At 38.8% G+C, this 24,877-nt stretch overlaps 1 long non-coding RNA gene across 1 annotated transcript; it reads left to right on the plus strand.

Moving 5' to 3' along the window:
- The first annotated feature begins 14,365 nt into the window (after positions 1-14,365).
- LOC141587048 (uncharacterized) lies at positions 14,366-15,056 on the plus strand. The gene is made up of 3 exons (XR_012519700.1): positions 14,366-14,619; positions 14,709-14,888; positions 14,983-15,056. It is a non-coding gene; the product is annotated as an uncharacterized LOC141587048 (long non-coding RNA).
- Positions 15,057-24,877: the final 9,821 nt, after the last annotated feature.

Consider the following 24,877-nt stretch of genomic DNA (forward strand, 5'->3'; position numbering starts at 1 on the left):
CAAAGTGGCAACCGAAAAGTGCAAACGAGTTAAATTAATGTTTCAAGCTTACTGAACCGTCGACCTTGCAAGATTCAAAGATGTCGGACTCTCACGGGTCGCTCATCACTCAAAATCAGGTACAAGGTGAGTATATATGTGAAACATCGGAAAAAGCAAGACACTCACCTAACTCGACCTATAAGAACATGCATGCAGTTAACATGAATAAAGTCTCTACAACCGTACATACGCATTCCAACCATACTAGTGACCAAGACACGTGCCGAGGACTTACATTTGGGTCAGTGAGGTAATGGGTAAGAAGGGGCTAAAATGAATTTGGATATATGGGGTTAATAGCTAGGCTAGCAACAACGGATCCAAATATAGACTGCATCCCAACTTCGTACTCATAACAGCAAGATGAAACGGTGCAAAATTATGCACTAAACTCACCAAACACCAAAAAGTCGTCCACTCCCCATAAAATATAAATAAGGCATGGGAGTGTGAAACAATGTGCAATTCTCATTTTTTTTCATTCCTCTTTTTTTCATTTTGAATTTTTCTGTCTCTTTCTTTTTTCGCTTTCTTCCTTTTTTTTTTCGTTTTTTTTTCTTTTTTCTTTCTTTCCCTTCAATTCTTCCACCATCAGAAATCAGACGAAATAACCATATTGCAATAACACATTCCAAGAACTACTCGTTACTAGCTCAGCTAGGGTAGGAAATATTATAGAAAGTAGTTGATAGGACAAAAAGGCAATTTGGCTATGAGAGGTTCATGGGTAGAATGAAACAAGGGGAACTGCCTCTCCTAACACGTGTCACCATCCACAGACCGAATGCATACAGGTATTAAGAAGACTAGACTCATGCTTATGCAAATTAATGTTACATGTCTTAAAGAGAGTACTACTCACATTCTAAACGAAACCGGTCATGAATGTCACCAGTTTAATAAGCTCTAACCTCAGAATGTATTGTAGCTTGCCGACATAAAGAATCAAGTCTATTCGTTCAGATAAGAGAGAAATAAAAACTCGTAGATTATGCACATAAACATGCCAGCTAAATGTCAAGAATATGCCAGGCTCAAGTAAGAATTCAAAGTAGCGTCAATGTTCAAACGTTCCGACTCAATTTAAACATGAAATTTTGAAAATTTTTGAATTTTTTGATTTTTTATATGAATTTCTGAATTAAATAAAACAACAATGCATGCGGAAATAAATAAACGTGAAAGCAAAAATGCAAGAAACATGCAGACACAGATATGGATGCATACCTCCCCAAACCAAACCGTACAATGCCCTCATTGTACCAAAAATAGGGAAAGAAATGCAAACTGAAAGGAAAAGGAAGATTGGAGTCGGAAAACTTACAAAACGTCATATAGCGGGACCTCCCCAAACCGACCATGAACATGGGAGGTCAAAGAAAGTCAAAGAGTAGCTTTGTAGACGTAACCCAACAGCGGCTGGAGATCATAACTGCTCGATCGAGCGGTAGGAATAGCTCGATCGAGTGTTTTGCAGCAGGAGTGGACTCGATCGAGTACAGAATCACTCGATCGAGTAAGCACGGATAGGGATCTGGTCGATCGAGGACATCACCCCTCGATCGAGTAGTAGCCGCATCAGAAAGTGCTCGATCGAGCTCAATATCCTTCGATCGAGTACTTTTAATCTGCAAAAGACGCATAAAAGCAAGGAAGCACAAAGATTGTTCAAAAAGCAGCGTCTAACGTTAACGTAAAGTTAAATAAAAACAAAAAGTTCAACAAAAAGTACAAAAAACTGTCCGGGCTGCCTCCCGGAGAGCGCTGGTTTAAGAGGTCCCGCACGACCTTTCTGGTATCAAGTAACTGGCGCGTCGAGCTCGTCGAAGCGCAGGACTTCAACACGGTTGTCCGCCTCACTCGCCTCATGGTAGTGCTTCACGTATTGGCCATTCACCTTGAATCTATGCCCCTCGGAATCTTCAAGCTCCACGGATCCAAACTTAGTGACGGCTGTCACCGTATATGGACCACTCCACCTGGACTTCAGCTTGCCAGGAAACAGTCTCAAACGGGCATTAAATAGCAACACCTTCTGCCCCACATGAAACTCCCGAGGTAGGATTCTCTTGTCATGCCATCTCTTCGTCTTTTCCTTGTAAATGCGCGAGCTGTCATAGGCATTAAGCCTAAACTCCTCTAATTCATCAAGCTGCAAAAGACGATTCTGGCCACACAGTTTAGGATCATAATTAAGCTCACGAATTGCCCACCAGGCCTTACATTCCAGCTCAACCGGTAAGTGACACGATTTCCCATAAACTAACCTATAAGGTGATGCACCTATTGGTGTCTTAAAGGCAGTTCTATAAGCCCATAATGTGTCATCTAGCTTAAGACTCCAGTCCTTCCGTGATTTAGAAACTACTTTAGACAAGATCTCTTTCAGCTCACGATTAGAGACCTCTACCTGACCACTAGTTTGGGGATGATACCCCAAACCACGCCGGTGTTGGACACCAACTCTAGACAGTATGGAAGTGAGTTTCTTTTCCTTAAAATGCATCCCCCCATCACTAATGACGACCCTAGGGACACCAAAACGGGGGAATATGATCTTTTTGAACATCTTTATCACGGTCTTACCATCACAATGAGGTGAAGCAATTGCCTCAACCCATTTCGACACATAGTCTACAGCTACTAAAATGTACCTGTTACCTTTACTGGACGGGAACGGTCCTTGGAAATCAATGCCCCAGACATCGAAAACCTCAACCTCTAGGATGCCGTTTTGTGGCATCTCATGTCTCTTCGAAATATTCCCTGATCGTTGGCATGCATCACAAGCTGAAACAAAAGACTTGGCGTCAGCAAACAAGGAAGGCCAGTAAAAACCAGACTGAAGTACCTTAGCCACGGTGCGCGATGGACCGTGGTAACCACCATATGAAGAGGAGTGACAGCCTTCCAGGACTATTTTGGTCTCCCACTGCGGAATACACCGTCTGTAGAGACCATCTGCACATTCCTTAAACAAGTAAGGGTCATCCCAGAAGTACTGCTTAGCGTTATACAGAAAACGCTTCCTTTGCTGATGAGAAAGGTCGGGCGGCAGCTTGCCACTGACAACGAAGTTAGCTATATCTGCATACCAAGGTTCCTAGTCAACAATAGACGATATAACAGCAATTAAAGTATCGTCAGGGAAAGAATCATCAATAGGTAGAGAATCTTCCCCTTCTTGTCGCATCAGCCGCGACAAGTGATCAGCTACAACGTTCTCAGCTCCTTTCTTGTCCTTGATATGCAAATCAAACTCCTGAAGGAGGAGTATCCATCTCAGTAGCCGTGGTTTCGCCTCCTTCTTAGCAAGGAGGTGCCTCAAAGCTGCATGGTCAGTGAAAACAGTAACTTCTTACCCAACTAAATAAGTACGAAACTTTTCTAAGGCATAAACTACAGCTAACAGCTCCTTCTCAGTGGTAGTGTACTTCACTTGAGCCTCATCCAGAGTTCGGCTCGCATAGTAAATAGCATTCAAGGCTTTGTCTTTCCTCTGGCCTAGCACCGCTCCTAGTGCATAGTCACTCGCGTCGCACATGATCTCGAACAAAAATCCCGGTTGGGAGGTCAGTATGATTGGCGCAAAGACTAAGGCCTGCTTTAACCCGTTAAAAGCGAGAAAGACAAGCGTCGCAAACACAAAAGGGGCATCTTTAAGCAACAGCTGTGTAAGTGGTTTAGCAATTTTGGAGAAATCCTTGATAAACCGGCGATAAAAGCCAGCGTGACCAAGGAAGCTCCTCACCCCCTTAACATTAACAGGAGGTGGTAATTGCTGAATCACTTCCACCTTTGCTTTGTCAACTTCTATTCCCCTATCAGAAACCAAGTGCCCTAAGACAACTCCCTCGTTGACCATAAAGTGGCACTTTTCCCGATTCAAAGACAAGATTGACCTCAATACAAACTGTGAACACTTTCTCAAGGTTAGACAGACAAATCGGAAAAATCACTTCCGTATACACTAAAGTCATCCATAAAAACTTCCATGATAGACTCAATATACTCTGAAAATATCCCCATCATACACCTTTGGAAGGTGGCAGGGGCATTGCACAAACCAAACGGCATTCTGCGATACACAAAAACGCCCTTAGGACAGGTAAATGTAGTCTTGGCCTGATCATCTGGGGTGGATAGGGATCCGAAAGAACCACGAATACCCATCTAAATAGCGAAAAAATTTATGAGAGGCTAACCTTTCTACCATTTGATCAATAAAAGGAAGGGGGAAATGATCTTTCTTGGTGGCGGCATTCAGCTGTCTGTAGTCTATGCACATCCGCCAACCAGTCACTACTCGGGTAGGTATTAATTCATTTTTATCATTCTTAACTACGATTTGTCCCTCCTTTCTTTGGGACTACCCGTATCTGGGCTTACCCATCTAGAATTACCTACCGAATAGATAATACATGCATCCAGCGCAGCTTCATTACCTCGCCATCACAACATCCTGCATCTTCGGGTTCACCAACGCTGACCCTGCCTGCAAGGTTTGTGATCCTCCTCCAGCTCTATCCTGTGCATACAAATATCGGGACTAATCCCCGTGATATCATCCAGTGAATAGCCCATTGCTTTCTGTTTTTCTTAAGTACACTAACAAAGAAGTCACCGATCATCACTAAGCTTGGCACGACAATGACTGGATCTTTGCTCGTATCGTCTAGAAAAGCGTATTTAAGATGAGATGGGAGAGGCTTACGTTCCGGTACCTTTACCTCAATGGAGCAAAGAGTGCTGATCATTTGTTCCACCTGCTCTCCCTCGTGCTCATCTAGATCATCAACAAGCAAATCCAACGCAAAGATCATCGTTCTCTGGCTATCTCGCACACTCATCAAAAAGCATGAGAGCTTCCAGTGGGTCCTTCATAAAAGAACCCGACCAGAAGTTATAAATAGACTCATCAATGATATCGACCGAATAACAAGTGTCCTCAATCATTGGGTGGGCTAAAGTACTGGGCAAACTGAATGTGATAGCGTCATCCCCTACTGCAAGAGTCAGACGCCCTTGTCTGACATCAATAACGGCCCCAGCTGTACAAAGGAACGGTCTTCCTAAAATAATTTGGGTCCGGGTGTCCTCAGCTATATCCAAAACAATGAAATCTACGGGGATGTAGAGCTTGCCTATTTTCACAGGCACATCCTCCAAGACACCTAAAGGTCTCCTAACAGATCTATCGGCCATCTGTAGGGTAATGTTAGTCACCTTGAAGTGACTCATTTTCAATTGCTTGCAAACAAGAAGGGGCATGACACTGACACTGGCGCCTAAATCGCAAAGGGCGTTATCAATAACCATATTACCTATGACACAGGTAATAGAAAAGCTGCCCGGGTCTTTCATTTTTGGAGGGGCCTTATTTAACAGTAGGTTACTAGACTCTTCCATAAATGAAATCGTCTCAAATTCGCTCAAATTCCTCTTACGCGTCACAATATCCTTCATAAACTTAGCGTAAGTAGGAACCTGAGTAACAAGTTCAGAAAAGGGGACAGTTACCTGAAGGTTCTTCACGATGTCCACGAACTTACCGTACTGTTGCTCGACCCTTGCGTCCTTCAGACGACTTGGGAAGGGCACTCTGGTAGCGATGAGCGGTTCCGCAACCTTTCCTTTACCCTTATTGATGCGTGACGTCTCCACAGCAGGGGAAGATGACACGGTGGCGGTGTTAGTTACTGAATTAGGAATGCCGCCAATTAATGCACTGGATCGAGTACTTTTACTGGTCGATCGACCAGTTTCTTCTTCAATCTCACTCGATCGACCTGTATTGTCACTCGATCGAGTGTTTTCCTCAGCTGAGGTCCTCGATCGAGTAGCACTCTCGCTCGATCGACCACTTGGGAATTCTACACTTCTCGATCGATTGCCATTATCACTCGATCGAGTTACTTGATGATTAGAACCGCTCGATCGAGTAGAGGAGTTGCTCGATCGAGTGGTTACTGCACACGCAGCAAGTATTTCCTGCAAGAACTCGTCTAAATCATCATCTGAATCATCATTAGCTGCCAACATCTTGTCTTCTTCATGTGGAAGGTCATTTTGGAAGTTCATTGCACCGACTGGATCGCAAATTGGAATAAACTTGGCTTGATCCGTCCCCTGTGTCAACTGTGCGACTTGTCCTTTCAATTCCGATATGACCGTATCAGATTTCTGTGACATACTTAGCATAATGGATTTCAACTCGGCAATTTCTTCTCTTGCAGAGGGAGAGGCCGGTCGTGATACTGGCGTAGAAGGGGCAGCAACGCTCTTTATCTCTTCATATAGCTGGGAGAAAGGAACTCCCTGCTTGTACCTCTTATATGCAAGAGCGCGCTCTATACTCGCTACACATTCGTAGAGGTCATGTCCTTCCTCGCCACATCTACCACATGGCTCTGTATGCTCTGTAATTGTAGGCATATTGTCAACCAACCTTTGAAGCAACAACTAATAATCCGCAAAACCGACAAAAACCTTGCAGAAAATGAGATCGGCCTCAAGGAATAAATTCCTTGAGACAAAAGACAAACTTAATTTAAGCAACAAAATTGCGCCACCTCCCCGGCAACGGCGCCAAAATTTGACACGTCTGTCGCGTACCTGTCAAAAATAACCAACTGGCCAACTAACTAATATAGCTAGGGAAGTCGGGTCGAATCCACAGAGAGGTAGGAAATTGACTGCTAAAACTAGGCTCGTCTAAGTAACCAATTTGGGGGTTTATAATTTGTGATTTCTAAACTAAAAGAGTAAGGGAAAGAGATATAAAAGGAGGAGTTAACAGATAAAAGGGAATAGCTAAGACAAGCGGTTCACCATCATCATCCGGTCGAGTAATCTAGGTCCCGGATCAATGCGATGCGGTCTAAGGGGTAGCGAACGTCACCTTTCGGTCCTTAATTCACCCTAAAGTGTAAACAGTTTAACTTTCGCCCTCGCTGCAATACTCTATTGTTCGCTACTAGTCTCCCCCTTCCAACCTTTCGGTCCAAGTCAAGGTCCACCAAGAATAAGGGTCTAATTGCGTCGACTCAATTAGGCAATTACAGTTATTTGTAGCATTTTAACAACAAAGACGATACCGGCATTGATCTAGTAATTCAATTACTCTCCCTTCAAATCATGGGTCCCCTATAGTCTTAGCATAGGGAATTAGCTACTCATAATCATCGTACTAACAATAATAATCAAACAATTTAAACTAAACATGATGAGTAATCTAATTGATTGAACAGTTATAAAATAAAGAGGGAAAAGGAATCAAAAGAATAAAAACAATAAAGAAGTAAATTAAATTGATAATACCGAATTCGAGTAGCAAGGTAGAGAATAGAATCCCAAGAACAATGACAAGAGTAACAAATGAAATGTACGTCGTAAAGGAGATGAGGGTAACGTGGTGTTCCCTCAGTCTTATACTGTAAAAACATCTTAAACCTAATCTATTGACTGATTACAAAAGCCCATAAAAGATTAGGCGGAAATAAACCAAAAACACACGAAATCCCCTTGATCGAGTAAGATGATTACTCGATCGACGTCCAAGTCACTCGATCGAGCTAGGGCATCCTCTCGATCGAGGACTGCCTGCTGAACCTCCTCGATCGACTCCATGAACTGGTCGATCGACCAATATTGAGTGTATAAAGCATTCGATCGAGCACTAAAGCACTCGATCGAGCTATATGGGCGCATCAGGACTTGAATATCTTCCTTGACTCAGCTCATACGTCCTCCAAGTGTAAGATTCCTAACTCCGGCTCCTCATTTCCCATGAATGCATACAATTAGGACAATTAAGGCTTGATTTAGCTCCTCCTCGGTCAGTTCCTGCAAATTACAATAAACGGGCCAAAGTAGAATATTCGGGGGTATTTGTAGCCAGATGCTACATAAAAAGCACAGAAATGCGTGTAAAAATGAGGTGAAAACCTTATATAAAAGACACGCATCATAGGTGATGACACTAGTAATTGGGATGACCTTAACAACATGTATGAGAAGTTGTGTGAGTCTGAAGCACCTCTGTATCCTGGTTGTAAGTTCACAAAAATGTCGGCTGTGGTGAAGTTGTATAATATTAAGGGGGCAAATGGGGTGAGTGACACGTGTTTCACTAGTTTTTTAGCCTTGATAAAGGAGTTGCTTCCTGATGGTAATGTTCTACCTGTTAAGACATATGAGGCGAAAAAACTAATAAGAGGAGTGGGTATGAAATATGAGAAAATACATGCATGTCCAAATGATTGCATATTGTATCGGAAATTATATCAAAACTTAACCAATTGCCCTAAATGTTTGGAGTGGCGTTATAAGGATAAGGAAGGGATCCCGGCTAAGGTGTTGTGGTATTTTCCATTGATACCAAGAGTCATAAGGATTTATGCGAATCCCGATGATGCAAAAATGTTAACTTGGCATGAAACAGAAGAATAAATGATGGAAAGCTAAGACACCCTAGATGGTAAGCAATGGAAATCGTTCGACGATAAGTATCCCGAGTTCGGCAATGAACCTAGAAACTTACGTCTAGCGCTGTCCATGATGGAATGAACCCACACGGAAACATGAGTAGCCAACATAGTACTTGGCCGTAGTGTTGGCTATTTATAACTTACCTCCATATGTGTGCATGAAAAGAAAGTATTTGATGTTGTCGTTGTTAATTTCCGGCCCTAAACAACCTGGAAATGATATAGATGTATATTTGGAACCTCTTCTAGATGATTTGCGATTGTTGTGGGATAGTGGGATAGAAGTATTTGATGTATATAAGAACGAAACTTTCAATTTGAGAGCGATGTTATTGTGTACAATAACTGACTATCCGGCTTATGGCGACCTTTCTGGGCACACAGTTCATGGGAAAGAGGCTTGTCCATTGTGTGGGGAGGATATCGAGTCTGAATACTTGAAGTCTTCTCGTAAGTATGTGTATATGGGAAATAGGAGGTTCTTGTATCATGAGCATTGTTATCGCAAGATGCAGAAAGCATTCAATGGAAGACAAGAACTTCGTCAACCTCCTAGAATTTTGAGTGGGCATGAAGTTTATCAGAAAGTAAAGCATATTGAGATAGATTATGAGAAGAAGAGCGGCTCTAAATTGTCTACTCGTGGGTATAAGAAAAGATCCATATTTTTTGATAAACTTCCATATTGGCCGACTGGAGGTCGGCATTGCCTCGATTTCATGCACATTGAGAAAAATGTCTGTGATAATATTATCAATACCCTTCTGAACGTTCCTGGTAAAACAAAGGATAACGCCGCAGCTAGGGAAGATATGAAAATGATGGGTATTAGGCTAGAGTTGGCACCACAGAAGAGAGGTAATCGTACATTTTTACAGCCAGCAGCTTTTACCCTTTCACGGAATGAGAGAAAAGAGTTTTGTGCATGCTTGAATGGAATTAAAGTGCCACATGGTTATTCGTCGAACATCAAAAGCCTAGTGTCGATGCAAGACCTAAAACTCACCGGGTTAAAGTCACATGATTGTCACACTTTGATGCAACAATTACTACCTGTGGCTATTCGTTCCATTTTACCTGAAAAGGTAAGATATGCTATAACTAGATTCTGTCTCTTCTTCCAGTCCATATGCGAGAAAGTCATCGATCCCGATGACGCGGATTCATTGCATGACCTCGTTGTAACCTCTCTTTGTCAGTTGGAAATGTATTTTCCACCCTCTTTCTTCACTATCATGATTCATCTGACCATTCACTTGGTTAGGGAGATTTTGTACCTTGGGCCCGTGTACTTGAGATACCAGTATCCTTTCGAAAGATTGATGAAAGTCTACAAGGACTATACATCTAATCGGTATCGTCCGGAAGGTTGTATTGCTGAAGGCGCTATTTTAGACGAATCTCTTTCATATTGTTACGCTCATCTCTCCCCTGAGGAGTTGATTGGCGTTCCTAAGAATCGTCATAGTGACTGGATGACCGAAAAAGGTATTAGGGGCCGGGTTGAAAAAATTGTGACACGTGAAAGGTTGCATTTAGCACACATGTATGTGCTAAACAACGAAGATGAGGTGCAACCTTATATTCAACAACACAAAGATGAGCTCAAATACGATCACCAAAACAAGACCGAGAAGTGGATTGCGAACGAGCATACGAAGACGTTTCCGAGTGGTTTAGGAATATTGTCTTACAAAGATTACTTGATCAAACTGGTGATGACATCTCTCCTAGGTTACTACGTCTTGGTTTAGGTCCAAATGCCAGGGTCACCTTTTACAACAGTTTTGCCATTAATGGATATACTTTTTACACCCGCGAGCAAGATGAGGTGAGCACAATGCAAAATAGTGGTGTGAGTTCTGAATTTGAGGCAATGCACTTTGCTACTTCAAAAGATAAAAAGCCTATTTGGGGAAAATGCCTTTATTATGGTGTTATTCAAGAAATATTGGTACTAGATTACATTGATTTCACAATGCCTTTGTTTCGATGTAACCGGGTTGATAACAACATCCATTGTGTCCGAAAGGATAAGATGGGATTTACGTTGGTCAATCTGGGTAAGGTTGGCAATAATAAGGATGATCCTTTCATAATGGCATCCCAAGCTAAACAAGTGTTCTATGTCACCGATCCTATGGATAAGAAGTGGTCTGTTGTACTGTCTATAAGGAAAAGAAGGAGTAGTCCATCCGATAATGGTGATGATGATCAGGATGTCGTTTTTGAGGGAATGGATCAGTCTACCACTGTATCTTATTTCGACGATGTTGACACTGATCATGAGGACACTGAAAGCATCTATATGCGTGATGACCATGGTGAAGGTATTTGGGTTAACGAAGAAACTATGACATCCAAGAAACGTCCCCATCCTGAGATAGTTCATCGGGACACAAAGTATGCATGCATCTTTGGTGTTGTCTTATTTTCTTGATCTTATTATTAGATGTGGATCTTGGTGTTGAAATTGTTGAATAATGTTGCGAAAGATATGGTGCTACTGCTTTATAAGATATGTATTGTTACACGTTTGGACTGTAATGGAATTACAGTAATTTTTTTAAAAAAAAGAGGTTCAACAATAACAACGGTTATATTTAAATTACCCGTTGTTAATACTTTCAACAACGAGTGTAGTACCTTTACCCGTTGTCAATTATTTTTTTGACATATTTCATTTTGGCGCAAATTTGGTGAAAATATATTACAACGGGTATATTTTAACCGTTGTAATAAACTTTTGACAACGGTTTACTTTTATTGACCCGTTGTTATTAACATATAACAACGGTTCTTCTTTGAGCACCCGTTGTCAATAGTTTGTCTTAATAAAAAACTAATATAGAAACCAATACAAAGATGCCATACAAACACACACAACATTATTAGTTCAACCGTTGGTATCCTGAGTTAATTCTTCTCTCTTCCTCGCTTTTTACATTCTCGTCGCCGGCCGTCGCCCGATTTAAGCCCGATTCTGTTGCCTTCCCTTATCATCCTGCTCGTTCTCTTTATCATCATCATCAACAGGTATGTTCACTTTAATTTTGTGTTTCGTCATTAGGGTTTTAAGACGATCATCTTGTTTCTTTTTCATGCATCTTTTTGTTTTTCGTCTTCTTTGTTATCTTTATCATCCCGCATCATCTACTTTACTCCTCTTATCGGGGTTTAGGATTTTAGAAGCTCAATCTGTTGTTTTAAATTTTCATTCCTATTAGGGTTTAGGGTTTTAGATAATACTCTGCATGTACGTTGTTAAGTTGTTCATTTACTATATCATTCATATTTGGGTTTTAGGATTATCATGGGTGAAAAACGTAAAAGAAGTCAAAAGAATAATGAGCCTGGTGATAATAAGCCTGGTGAGAGGGGTGCTACGAAGTGCAAGAAAGTCCTTGCGCTATAGCCGCTAAACAGTAGTTCGAAATAACATGGAGTGAGATGGGTTTCCCTCTTGGTCCAAATGCGGGTCTTTTCTCCGATTGGATTGGTGCTTGCACAAGACAGTTTGTGCTTATCCATTTAGATGATGTTAGAACTTTGAATCCAAAATTGGCGGAGTTATACTTGGCTCGTGTAAAGGAAGGCTTTATTATACCCGATAAAAGCCATGATGAGTATTTAATGCATAAGGCAGCGGATGTCCACAGGCAGTGGAGGTGTGGCGTTGCTAGGGATTGGTTGTATGTGGACAAGGCAACGGGGGAGATGCGTAAGAGCCCACCGGAAAACAAGTGTCCCACCATCAAGCAGGAAGAATGGGATCTTTTCAAAAAGATGAGAACTACTGAGAAGTTTCAGGTTAAATATCCTCGCCTTTTAACGATTTACCTATCATTTTTTTAATTAATGAGTCCTTTATATAATCTTTTTATTATCTCATCTACTTGCGCTTTTATATAATTATTTGAAGGCCGTTAGAAGAAGAAATCGTGCTAACATTTCATGCAAGAAGGGGAAATTCTATGGTTCTCGAGGCGGTTACAGAAAGATAGAAGAGGACCTCGTAAGTAGCATGCATTATTCCCCTGTGAGACTTTATTTTTTTAATCACACTTGGACTTGCATTGATACACATTTACATGTATAAATGTTACCATGTTAATGTGTAGGTGGCAAAGGGAGTGAAAGAGGTGGATCGGCATGTAACTTATAAACAAGGGCACACGCCTAAAGGATCCCGGTCGTCGCGTGACAAATATGATGAGGAAGTTTTGGCCAACATAGTAAGCATTATTTTATTAAGACGAGTTCATTACTAACTTTATTATTTTAGTCACAAATATAATTTGAAGTTTATTTAATATATTATAGGACAACGTATTGAAAGAGGTAGAAGAAGGGAAATTCACTCCCAGTGGTCGTAATGACGTTCTTGCTAGAGCGATCGGCCGACCCGAACATCCAGGTCGTTTGAGGGGCGTTCCGTTACAGGTTGGAGTAACGAAATATTATGGGAAAACTGCCCGATAAAGAAGAAAAGGAAGACTAAGTCCGAGAACGCTGACATGGTAACATTTATTCTATTATTTTCATTTAAGTTCAATTCACATGTTATTGTTGGGATAAAAATTGTGACACATTACATTCTTGGCAAGCGACTTGATTAATGGCATCCGTACTACTAAAGCTGAATCTTTGGAGGTAAGCTTTCCGAAGAAGAAGTGAAGATGATGGAGGATGTCATTTCTAAAGGGGTAATAATAAGGTACAACAGATTGGTGAAGAGGCCGCTACTACCTTGGCAATACATGAGAAGGAAGTATCGGTCAACGAGATTCGAAAGATCGGTACCTAATAATGCTTCTGAAGTTGTAACAACTAAAGCCGATCAGGTACCTAATACTTCCTTATTTTTCTTTTGTTTTTTTTTGGGTAAGATCGGGGTTGTGTTCACTTTGCCACTCTAATGCTATAACTTTGACATGGTGCCATTGAATTGGTTAATTTTATTAGGTAAATAATGGGTCGATGAAAAGGAGATGCAACTTGAGAAGACGGTGATGGAAAACAAGATACATCCCCTTCAAGTCGGTTCCCTGTTTTCAGTAAGGTATGCATGAAGTGTTTAATTAGTTAAATTTATATGAATGCTGAAGTTTGTGCAAAAATCGGCCTGAGACAGAAAGCGTTTTTGCAAAATCTTTTGAATGCTGAAGCGTTTTTGCAAAGATATAATAATGTATGTGTATATTCTTCAGGCCGTAAACAAGAGGCCAATTATTCTTGCTGACCCTAATAGAATCGAAAAGCCACATGTGCGTGTTGGCGGGGTCTCGTAGAAAACAAATCTGCGCGGAAATCGTAGTTGTTCATGGCGAAAAACTTTTGCCGAATCATAGAAAAGTAGAGATAACTACGGTCTTTCCAGGCCATGAAAACTTTCAACCGTCGTCCCATTCGTGACGACATTACCATTCTGGGAGATGCGCTTGGAAGTTTCATCCAATGGGCTGAAACTCACATCTACTTGGCGAAGATATCTCCGCCGCCTCGGCGACGACCCGATTGGGGTTAGAAGAAATACCTTTATATATATGTTACATTTTTAATTGTTGAATGTTTTTATATGTTAAATTTATATGTTATTTTTTTTTTGTAGGGAACAAAAAAGACGGCTTTGGCGGATAAGCCTAAGTCCCCAGTCTTACCTGCTACTACTACCTCATCATTGAAAGAGCAGGTTGACGAGGTATTTAATTAAGTACGCTTTTATTTTTATTACTCCAACTAGGATATGTTACCTTTGGATTTTTTATTATTTTAATTATCTACTACATGTGTAGGCTGGTGGTAGTAGCACAAAATCAAAAACTCATTCTTTCCCGGACCTGAAAGTTAGGACTTTAAACTCCACACAATATAAAGGGAAGGATTACATGCAAAAAGTAAGAACGGTGACGATGATGAGACTGCATGAGGAGGCTGGCCATCGCATAGCCACCGAGCAAGTGATAGTTATTCCGCTCGAGGAGGATATTCTAGGGGCTGAGCGCCAAGCGCTTATATCATGGGATCTGCTAGCCGTATGGGCTGGCCTAGACCAGATTGATATATCACACATATTTGTTTGGATGAAGTAAGTTTCTTAATAAATAATTTCATAGTCTAATATTCTGACTACTAGATAGTGTTTTAAATACCGGAATTAATACCGTAATAATGTAGGATATTGAAATTGAGAGTGATCCCCGAGAAGAATATTCCATCTGATCTATACGGATTCCTGTGCCCCTATGTTTTATCTTTATTTATTCCGGATTTCTCGTTCGAACAACGGGTAGATTATATTGCTCAGCAATTGGCGACAACCAAGAAGCTGATTTTTGGCGCTTATAATGAAAAAGGGTAATAAACAAATTAATATTACGTTTCCCCCTACAATTACATTTTCATACCTAATATATGTACTTGTTAATAATGATGATGTCTCTTGATGTAGGACTCATTGGGTGCTAGCAGCCATCATGCCGACAAGGAATAAAGTTTTCTGGTTGGACTCTTTACATCATCAACCAACGAGACTTTTAAGCACTTGATTAATATGTAAGTTTATAATACTGATTTATTTATAATAACATTTTCATTTGTTATTTATAGAAAAAAGCTCTTTCATATTTTTGCCCCTAAAAAAATTAGTTTCTGCCTCCTTTTTTATTTTTTAAAAAAAGGGCCTTTAAGAAGAAAAGAGCAAACGAGCAGGATCAACCCACGGAAGATTCTGATGTTGGCCCTGATTTTATTACGATAACAGGGGTACGTGCTCAAATACAATAACATTAAGTGCAAAATCTGTGTTTAATACTAATACAATACCTAAAGTTCACGATTCTGATGTGAGCCTTCTCTCGTCTGTTTTTTTTTTATGTAATAATAGGCCCCTCGCCAGCCAGATAGCATACAATGTGGATACTACGCTTGTCGGTTCATGTTGGAGATTATTAGGCGAAGATATCTCGTTATTCCGAAAAAAGGTTAATAATAATTTAAACATGTGTTTATTACTTTTTTTAAATTAGAGCTAATGTTGTCTTGCTTGTTGCTATATATACCATGATGTTGCTAATGTTGTCTTGCTTGCTGCTATATATACCATAATGTCTTCTCTTTGTTTTTGCCGCATATGCAATCAACTGTCTACAACAGATTGAGAAGTACTCAAGTGTAGATATAGACGAGGTAAGAGACATGTGGGGCAACTACGTCTTAGAATATATTAGAAATGCATGATACTCCGAGTTTAGATCAACTTATTAGTAAATTTTTTGTTGAAGTTAGGGAATGATTAGTTCATGTAAATTCAACTCCTTGTAAGTATATATATATATATATATATATATATATATATATATATATATATATATATATATATATATATATATATATATATATATATATATATATATATATGATGCATCATTTCTTTGTTGTGGTTGAATTGAATCTATTGAGTTCGATGAACCCAAATGTGATTTATCTTTGTCTTTGGTATATGGTCTTTCTTGACATATGCGAGGTTTTTGAATGGCATGAAACAAATTTATTTTTTCAAAACAATAGGAGTTCGTAATACAAACAGTTACTAAAAAAAAACCGTTGTGAATACCTTTCACAACGGTTAATAAAAATAACACCGTTGTGAATGACATTCACAAATACCCGCGCATAATATTCAACAATAGGTTTTAATCAAAGAACCGTTGTTAAAAGTCTTCACAATTTTGGAGGTAAAATTACAACAACGGGTATTAAACAAAGAACCGTTGTTACAAAAAATTTCAACAACGGGTATGTACCATAAACCCGTTGTCAAAAGTCTTCACAATTTTGGAGGGAAAGTTACAACAACGGTTATACATACGACAACCGTTGTTATATTATTCCCTCCAAAATTTTGAAACACTTTCCACAACGGAGAACACCCAACAACAACGGCTTTTAACCGTGGTGAATACTTTAGACAACGGTTTCACTAAATAAGCAAACCGTTGTAAATACCTTCTACAACGGCAGCTTTAACAACGTCCGCTTTTTTATTTTACAACGGTTTTTACCCGTTGTTATAGGCTGTATCTGTAGTAGTGGAGATGAATTATTAGTTGGTATTATTGAGTAAAACGGGGCAAAGAGGGATGGAAGTAAGTTGAGAGAACGTTGATCGGAGTTAAGGAGCATGAAGGTAGGAAATTATGGAAATGTACGATAGCCTCACTAGAGGGTGTGAGTTGATGGTCATATAGAAGAGCAGGACGACGTGTTAGCCGTGGGTTTCGAGGTATTAAGGGAATAAGGAGCTTGTAGAGTGTTTGCACGATCTGAGATTTTGGTGGAGAGTTAGGAAACGATATGATAAAAGATAGAATTGGGATTAATGTTGAGGTAAATTTTGTTGATGGATTGGATGTTTGTTATTTGGGATGATAACCAAAGAGAGAAAACGGATTGTGATATTAAGAAGTGATAGTAAGAGAGTAGTCACATGAAGGATGTTGGTGTCATAGTATTGTCACTAGTGGTTGAGGATGATGTTACTTTAGGGAAGCTAGTTGTCCTAATGGGGCTGATTTTGTAGAGACCTGATTGATATGTATGGTTGTGAGAGAGAGTAAAACGTGGTTATATGAGGCGGTTGTTAGTGGTTGAGTATTAATGGTATGGTTACATTTGGCAGGGGGTGATGGTTATGCGGATGGGAGAATATGTTATGAGGGGTGTACGAGTTAAGCTCGGGTGAGAGGTAACTTTTAACAGGTGGTAACTTACGTGATCAGGATTGACTAGTTGGATGTGATTATGGGTCTATGACGTGTATAAATGTTTGTGTGAGGTTCTGACCTCACGAGAAGCGGTATGGTGTGATAGTCATAAAGTTGTTATATGAATGTTTGTGATATATGTTAGGTACGCCAATCTAATGAAATGAGGTTAAAAAGGTAATAATTTGATTGATCTGACATGGATAGTTAAAATCGTAGGTGTATTGATGATACATGTATATTCCGTGAAAAGGTATGGATGATATGCATGAGATTCTTGTATGTTTATTCCGTATAAAATGTTGTGTTATGGTCGAGTAAAGCAGTTTTGAGTAAGTTTTTTTGTCCGGAGAGTTATACTGAGTCAGTGTGTGGGAATTATATGTGGGCGTGATGTTTATCGATGTGGTTATTGTGCCTCGGGTGGTGATCCGGGCATGGTACTTCGTATTGTGATGCGGGCATTTTCGCGCTGCGGTGCGGCTGTTGGTTGCGGTGTTGCGATGCCGTCACCGGTTGTGGTGGAGTATACGGGGTGGTTACGATTTGAGTTTCGAAAATACAGACCAGTTATGCACAGATTGTTGTTTTGTTGCTGTTGTTTTTTGTGAGTTTCGGTTAGACATGTAGACTGTTGTTTTGTTTGTTGATGTTTCTTACCAGTTTCGGTTTGGGAATGAGGGTAGAGGATGATATGAAAGAGAGTTGTACATGTTTTCGTTGTTATCATGGTATAGTGATATTCTCATTGATGGGACACATTGTGATAGGTTATTCTGATAATTTTGATCTTGTTCTAGATGAGGCTTTCGTAGACATGGTAATGATCTGAGATATGCAAGTGATTCGTAGAACATGTGTGGTAATGATCTGATATATGCAGATGGTTCATAATCCTTTGTTGAGACAGTGAGTGTAGGGTGTTGGGTATTTAGTGTCGTGTTAAGTTATGTATGAGTCTTGCGGTAATGAAAGAAAGGAACTTGAGGATCTAGTGTGAGTGTACGTAACAAGTGTGGATCGTGAATTATGCTCTTGGCGATAAGAGTTTTATATAGTTATATAGAGAGGTATGTCGTGTTGCGGTAATGTGGAAGAGTTAGAGTGTTTGTCATGATCAGGATTGTGTGGTATTGGTTAGATGGAGTGCAGAATGAGTTGAGGTATGAGAACTGTTTAAGTAAGAGAGCCTTGGATATAGTAAGTGTTTAGATTATAGGCGGGTATCTTTCACATGTGGTGGTGATGAGGATAATGAGAGGTATAGCTAAGGTTCTAGTATTAGTGAGTTACGAGGACGTAACATGTGTCTTAAGAGGAGTAGGATGCGGCAAAGAGCGTTTGAGGGTTGTGCATGTCGTAATATTATTGGACGTAGAGTGTTGGTGTAGCATAAGGAATGGATGGGTACATATAGTGGTTGATAGTGTTAAAAGGCCATGGCTGTGCTTGTAGTAGTTCGATGTTTAGGAGTGTGAGAATTTTTCGATAGTGTTGATAAAAGTGGATGATGATATTTGTGAGTTCGAGAGTTTTGGCAGCTGGATGATGATGTTGATGAGTGTGAGTAAACTTCGAGGACGAAGTTCCTTTTTAAGAGTGGTAGAATGTAACATTCCGTTTTGATGGTTGATCTTCTTTTGTGGATTGTCTTGGTATTGAGTGCTATTGAGTGTTATGGAAGTGAGACAAGATTGGAAACATTATTTTGTGGTTATTCGATAATGTTATGGAGTCTATACCGAGAGGATATGTTATCTAGTAAGCGTGGTTAGTGGAGCTGGTGTTAGGTGTCCATGTTTTATAGGTTGGGTTGGAACTTCGGGACGAAGTTCTTTTTAAGGAGGGAAGATTGTAACACTACGGATTTTGTTAAGTTGTTTACTCGACCGAGTAGAGCCTACTCGGCCGAGTAGTGTTAATTGTGGAGTCTGTTTTGGTTCTGCCGAGTATGGAGAATACTCGACCGAGTAGATGATACTCGGCCGAGTATAGCTTTACTCGACCGAGTATCCGATCCGCGAATGTTATTTTATCGGTTTGATTAGGGAATGTTAGGGTTATTTTATATTCGACGTCAGTTTCTAAAACATCACTTCCAACCCTAATCATTCTACGATCTCACCCTAATCACTCCCTAATCATCCTCATATCTCGTTGTGTGTGCAAATCGTCGTGATCCTTGCGTGTAGTCTCTTATTCTACTGTTGGTAAGTTTCATTCCCTTGTCATTTGTATTCTTTTGGGGTTACTGTATATATGGAATTGGGGAAAATGGGATTGTGCAATGTGTAATTGTATTATGTGATTATTGTTGTAGGTGACGATGTGATATTTGTTATGCATTTGTATGGTTGATTGCAGATAGCGGATTGCGAAAAGGTAGGGTTTCTCCTACTCGATCTTTAATTAATTGATTGAGATTGCATATGTTCATAATTGTTGTTATCTGCTGATCATCGGAGGATGGGTGTTGTGGAGACTGTGTTGGTGTGATTGTGTTGTGACGGTTGTGGTGTTGTGACAGCTGTGATGCTGTGTGTGTGTGATTGTGGTGGAGTCACTTGCGGGAGTGGCTTCACACCCTAGTTCGCCCTCCGTGGAACCCGTCACGGGAGGGGATGTGCACATTAAGGGACAGGGATTGTTAGTCGCTCGTTGATGAGCTGGACTAGGTGGGGATGGGCTGCGGTCACCCATCGGCGCGCGAGGATTACTGTTGCGATGGGTAATCTGGCAGGGCTACACACTTTGGTGTGTAGTCGGTTACTGTGCGTGAGATCGATGATCAGCTGGTGGTAATGTTTGTTGTCTTATATTGATTGAGTAGTACTGACCCCGTGTTGTTGTTTTGTAAAACCTGCGGTGATCTATTCGGGGATGGTGAGCAGATTGTGACAGGTGATACATTTATTGAGCTTGGGGGCAGTCATGGGAGAGTCACCACGCTGGATTAGATGACACCATCACGAGCTTTAGTTATTGTTTTGGTAGTTGTTGCCATTTGGATAATTCGTTTATTAGATTTTGGAGACTATGTAACTTTCATGATTACCGTACATTAATAAATGTGTTTGGACTGTTGCTTTTGATATATACTAACCTCGAGCAACCGAGATGGTAACAACCTTTCATGCTGGGGTAGTCCTGGTAAGGTGCCTTGGTATGAGGGGGTGTTACATCTAATCTTATTCTTATCATCCACTCACTCATCTCTCTTTCATTCATTTCAAAATCAAAACCACATCTCTCATCCTCTCTTCCTCTCATCAACAAACCCCAAAAAAAAAAACCAAAAAAAAAAAAACAAAACAAATCTGAGAAATAAAAAAAAATTATAAACAAACCCTCATAATCCACCCGACAACCGCCCTCGACCGCCCCAGACAATACCCACCCATGACCACCACCTGCCGACACACCCACTGACTCACCGCCACCACCCCACCGACACACCCACTGACTCACCGCCACCTCTCCTCCTCCCGACATCCACCACCTCTCCTCCTCCCGACCCTCACCACCACCACCAGCCTCTCTCCCGACCCCCACCACATTCCCCTGCCGTGCCGTGGTGGCCTTCCTCTCCACTTTCTTCTCCTCCTTTTTCGTTCCAGATCTGCGCTTTTTTCTTTCTTTTTTTTTTCTTTTTTTTTTTGGCTGGTGTGGTGGTGTTGTGTTATTGTTTTTTCTTTTCTTTTGGGTTTCATTTTTTTTTGATTTCGTATTTTTTAAGATTTCGTATTTTTTTATTTCGCCAGTTTCATATTTTTTGATTTCGTATTTTTTAATTTAGTTACTCAGTTTTGATTTCGTTTTTTAGATCTCGGTTCTTGTTTTTTTTATTTACAAATTTCGTATTTTTTTAGTTGGTTTTTTTTTTAAAAAAATCAGATCTACTTTTGAAGATTTTTATTTATTTATTTATTTCAATTTTGTTTTTTTTTTATGCTTTTTTGAATTTTGTTATATTGTCTTGTGAATTTTTGGATAATTTTTGAATTTTGTTATATTGTCTTGTTAATACTCTAAAATATCGTCTTATTTCTGTTAAAATTACACTTTTTTTGGTTAAAATTACACTTTTTTGGATTAAAAATACATTTTTTTTTTTTGTTAAAATTACACTTTTTTCTATGAAAATTACCTTTTTTCCGTTAAGATTACACTTCTTTTCTGTTAAAATTACACTTTTTTCTATTAAAATTACCTTTTTTTCTGTTAAAATTACACTTCTTTTCTGATAAAATTACATTTTTTTCTGTTAAAATTACACTTTTGTTAGCTAAAGTTATACTTTTGTCTGTTACAATTTCACTTTTGTAACTAAAATTACACTTTTGTTGCTTAAAATTACACTTTTGTCTATTAAAATTAAACTTTTGTTTGTTACAATTGCACTTTTGTTAGCTAAAATGACACTTATCTCTACTAAAGTTCCACACTTATTGGACTAAAATTACATTCTCAGTAGAGGTGGCAAACGGGTCAATCGGATCAGTTTCGGTTCGGGTTATTTCGGTTTATCTTTTTTTTCGATTTCAGTTCGGTTCAATTCAGGTTGGATTTAGTTTTCACTTTTAATCGGTTCTAGATATTTCGGGTTGGTTCAGGTTCGAGTTGGGTCAATATCAGAGCAGATGTGATTCGAGTCAGGTCATAATCGGATCGGATGTCAAGGGATTAGGTCTTTATTCAAAAGATTGGATATAATACAAATAATTTGTTTTAAAAAATTAATAAATAATATTTTTTTGCATAACTACGATATAATATTAATTCATTGATGTCAAAGGGGTGACACTCATGTACAAAAAGACACCTTAAATGTGACGCCTAGTTACATTCGGGTCATTTCGGGTTTCAATGTTGGGTTTCTGTCATCAATGTACGGGTTGAAATCGGTTCAGGTATATATCGGTTCGGATTAAAACAATTCAGGTTGAAACAGTTCAGGTTCATTCGATCTTGGGTCTATTTCGGATATTACGAATTCGGTTTGATTTCGAATCAATTCAGGTCGATTTAGGTTTCGGGGGGAAGTTCAGTTATACCTTTCGGGTGTACGGTCAGGTGTCGATTCGAGTATTTTCGATCGGTTTTTCGGGTTCGGTATACTTTTGCCAGGTCTAATTCTCAGTGGACTAAAGTTACATTTTCAATGGACTAAATTTGGACAATTTGGACTAACTAATGGAGTTATTAGTAGTTTATACAATTTGGACTAAAGTTACACAAATTTTGACTAAAATTACACAATTTTGGACTGATAATACAAAATTTGGACAGAAATTACATAATTTGGACTAAAAATACACTTTGGAATAAAGGTACAATTTGGAATAAAGTTATACAATTTGGACTAAAGTTACACAATTTGGAATAAAATTACACAATTTTGGACTAAAATTACACAAATTTGGACTGAAATTACATAATTTGGACTAAAAATACACTATTTACGACTAAATTTGGACTAAAATTTACACTATTTAACGACTAAACTTGGACTAAAGTTACACAATTCATTTATTTTGACTCATTGATATTGTGCAATTTCAATCATTGTCGACTAAAGTGTAACTTTAGTACATTGATAGTGTATATCTTTTATCATTTTATTAGTGTAATTTTAGTCCAAAAAAGTGTAATTTTTGTCCAAAAAAGTGTAATTTTAGTCCACAATGTGTAACTTTAGTCTACAAAAGTGTAATTTTTAATTATAGTCCATAAAAGTGTAATTTTAGTCCAAATTGTATAACTATATTCCAAATTTGTGTATCTTTAGTCCAAATTGTGTAAATTACAAATAACTCCATTAGTTAGTCCAAATTGTGTAATTTTAGTCCAAATTTGTGTAACTTCAGTCCAAATTGTTCTAACTTTAGTCCAAAAGCGTACTTTAGTCATTGAAAGGGTAACCTTAGTAGAGATAAGTGTAACTTTAATAATAGAGATAAATGTAACTTTAATGAAGACAAGTGTAATTTTAACAGAAAAAAATGTACTTTTAACGGGAAAAGGTGTAATTTTAACCGGAAAGAAAGTGTAATTTTAACGAAAAAAAGTGTAATTTTAACGTTAAAAAGTGTAATTTTAACGAAAAAAGTGTAATTTTAACGTTAAAAAATGTAATTTTAACAGGAAAAAAACTGTGATTTTAACCGAAAAAGTGTAATTTTAACTGACAAAAGTGTAATTTTAACCGAAAAAGTGTAATTTTAACCGAATAAGTAAGTTTAATAGATCCTAAATCACACAATACCAAGACAAAATTTTAAATACGAAATTTGACAAATATATATAATAAGACGGATATTAACAAAGTGATATCAACAAGAAAAAAAGTAAAAAATGAGATTTTACAACTAATAGATTTAGTACTAAAATCACACTATAATTTGTAAGAATGTCAATAACCGGAAAAAAAAGACCAAAACATCAAAATTGAAAAAAAAAAAAACAAAACGGAAATGAAAAAAAAAAAACGGGTCAATGAAAATTGATCTATTTTAGTAGATCTAAGATTAAAATTTAAAAAAACTCACAAATTTAAAACAATATTATATAGCAAGACGATATAAGGAGAAAAAAACAACAAAAAAAATAAAAAGAACACCCAAACATCAAGTTTAAAAAAAAAAAAAAAATTAAAAAAATGACGTCGGGACGGCGGTGGCGGTTGGCGACTGTGGTGGTTTCCGGTGAGTGGTGGTAGGTGGATGGTGAATGAGGAAAAGATGAGTAAATGATTTATTTGGATTTTTTATTTGTTTGGTTTTTTGGGTTTTTTATTTGTTTGGTTTTTTGGGTTTTTTTTCTTGGTTTTTTCGGAGAGAATATGGAGAAGTGGGATAGAGAGAGAGAATGAGGAGATGTGATAATGAGTTGGTGAACGAAAGATGAGGAGGATTAATGTAGTTAATGAGAAAATTAGAGGAAGATGACAAAATTAGAGCATTAACCTTAATTTTTTGTTCTCATCTTAGCCCTCCATTTCCAAGATCCAATGGCCCATAATGGGACTTATGGACTCACATGTAAGAGGAGGACTCACTTGATCTTATATATATATATATATATATATATATATATATATATATATATATATATATATATATATATATATATATATATATATATATATATATATATATATATATATATATATATATATATATATAGAGAGAGAGAGAGAGAGAGAGAGAGAGAAGAGATCATGTAAGTCCTACTATTTTGGTTGAGTCCCTAAGTCCTCATATGGACCTTTAGATCTAATAGATGAGTGGCTAAGATTTGAGCAAAATGAAGGGTCAAGATTAAAACACAATAAAACCATATCCCTCTCACTTACAACCCATTTTACTGCCTCCACAAACAATCTCACTTCTCTCTCTTCTTTCCATCTTCTCTCTTCCTCCCCTCTTTCTCCGGCCAACCACCCTGCCGCCTCCACCACTTCAACACTACCGCACGCCACCATGACCTAGCGCCGCCTATTCTTCTTGTCCTGCTGCCGCCTCCCTTCCTTCTCCCTTCTCCGCTGCCACCTCCCTCCCTTCTCCTTTATTTTTCAGATCC

Source organism: Silene latifolia, chromosome 1 (genome assembly GCF_048544455.1).
Source record: "Silene latifolia isolate original U9 population chromosome 1, ASM4854445v1, whole genome shotgun sequence".
NCBI lineage: Eukaryota > Viridiplantae > Streptophyta > Magnoliopsida > Caryophyllales > Caryophyllaceae > Silene > Silene latifolia.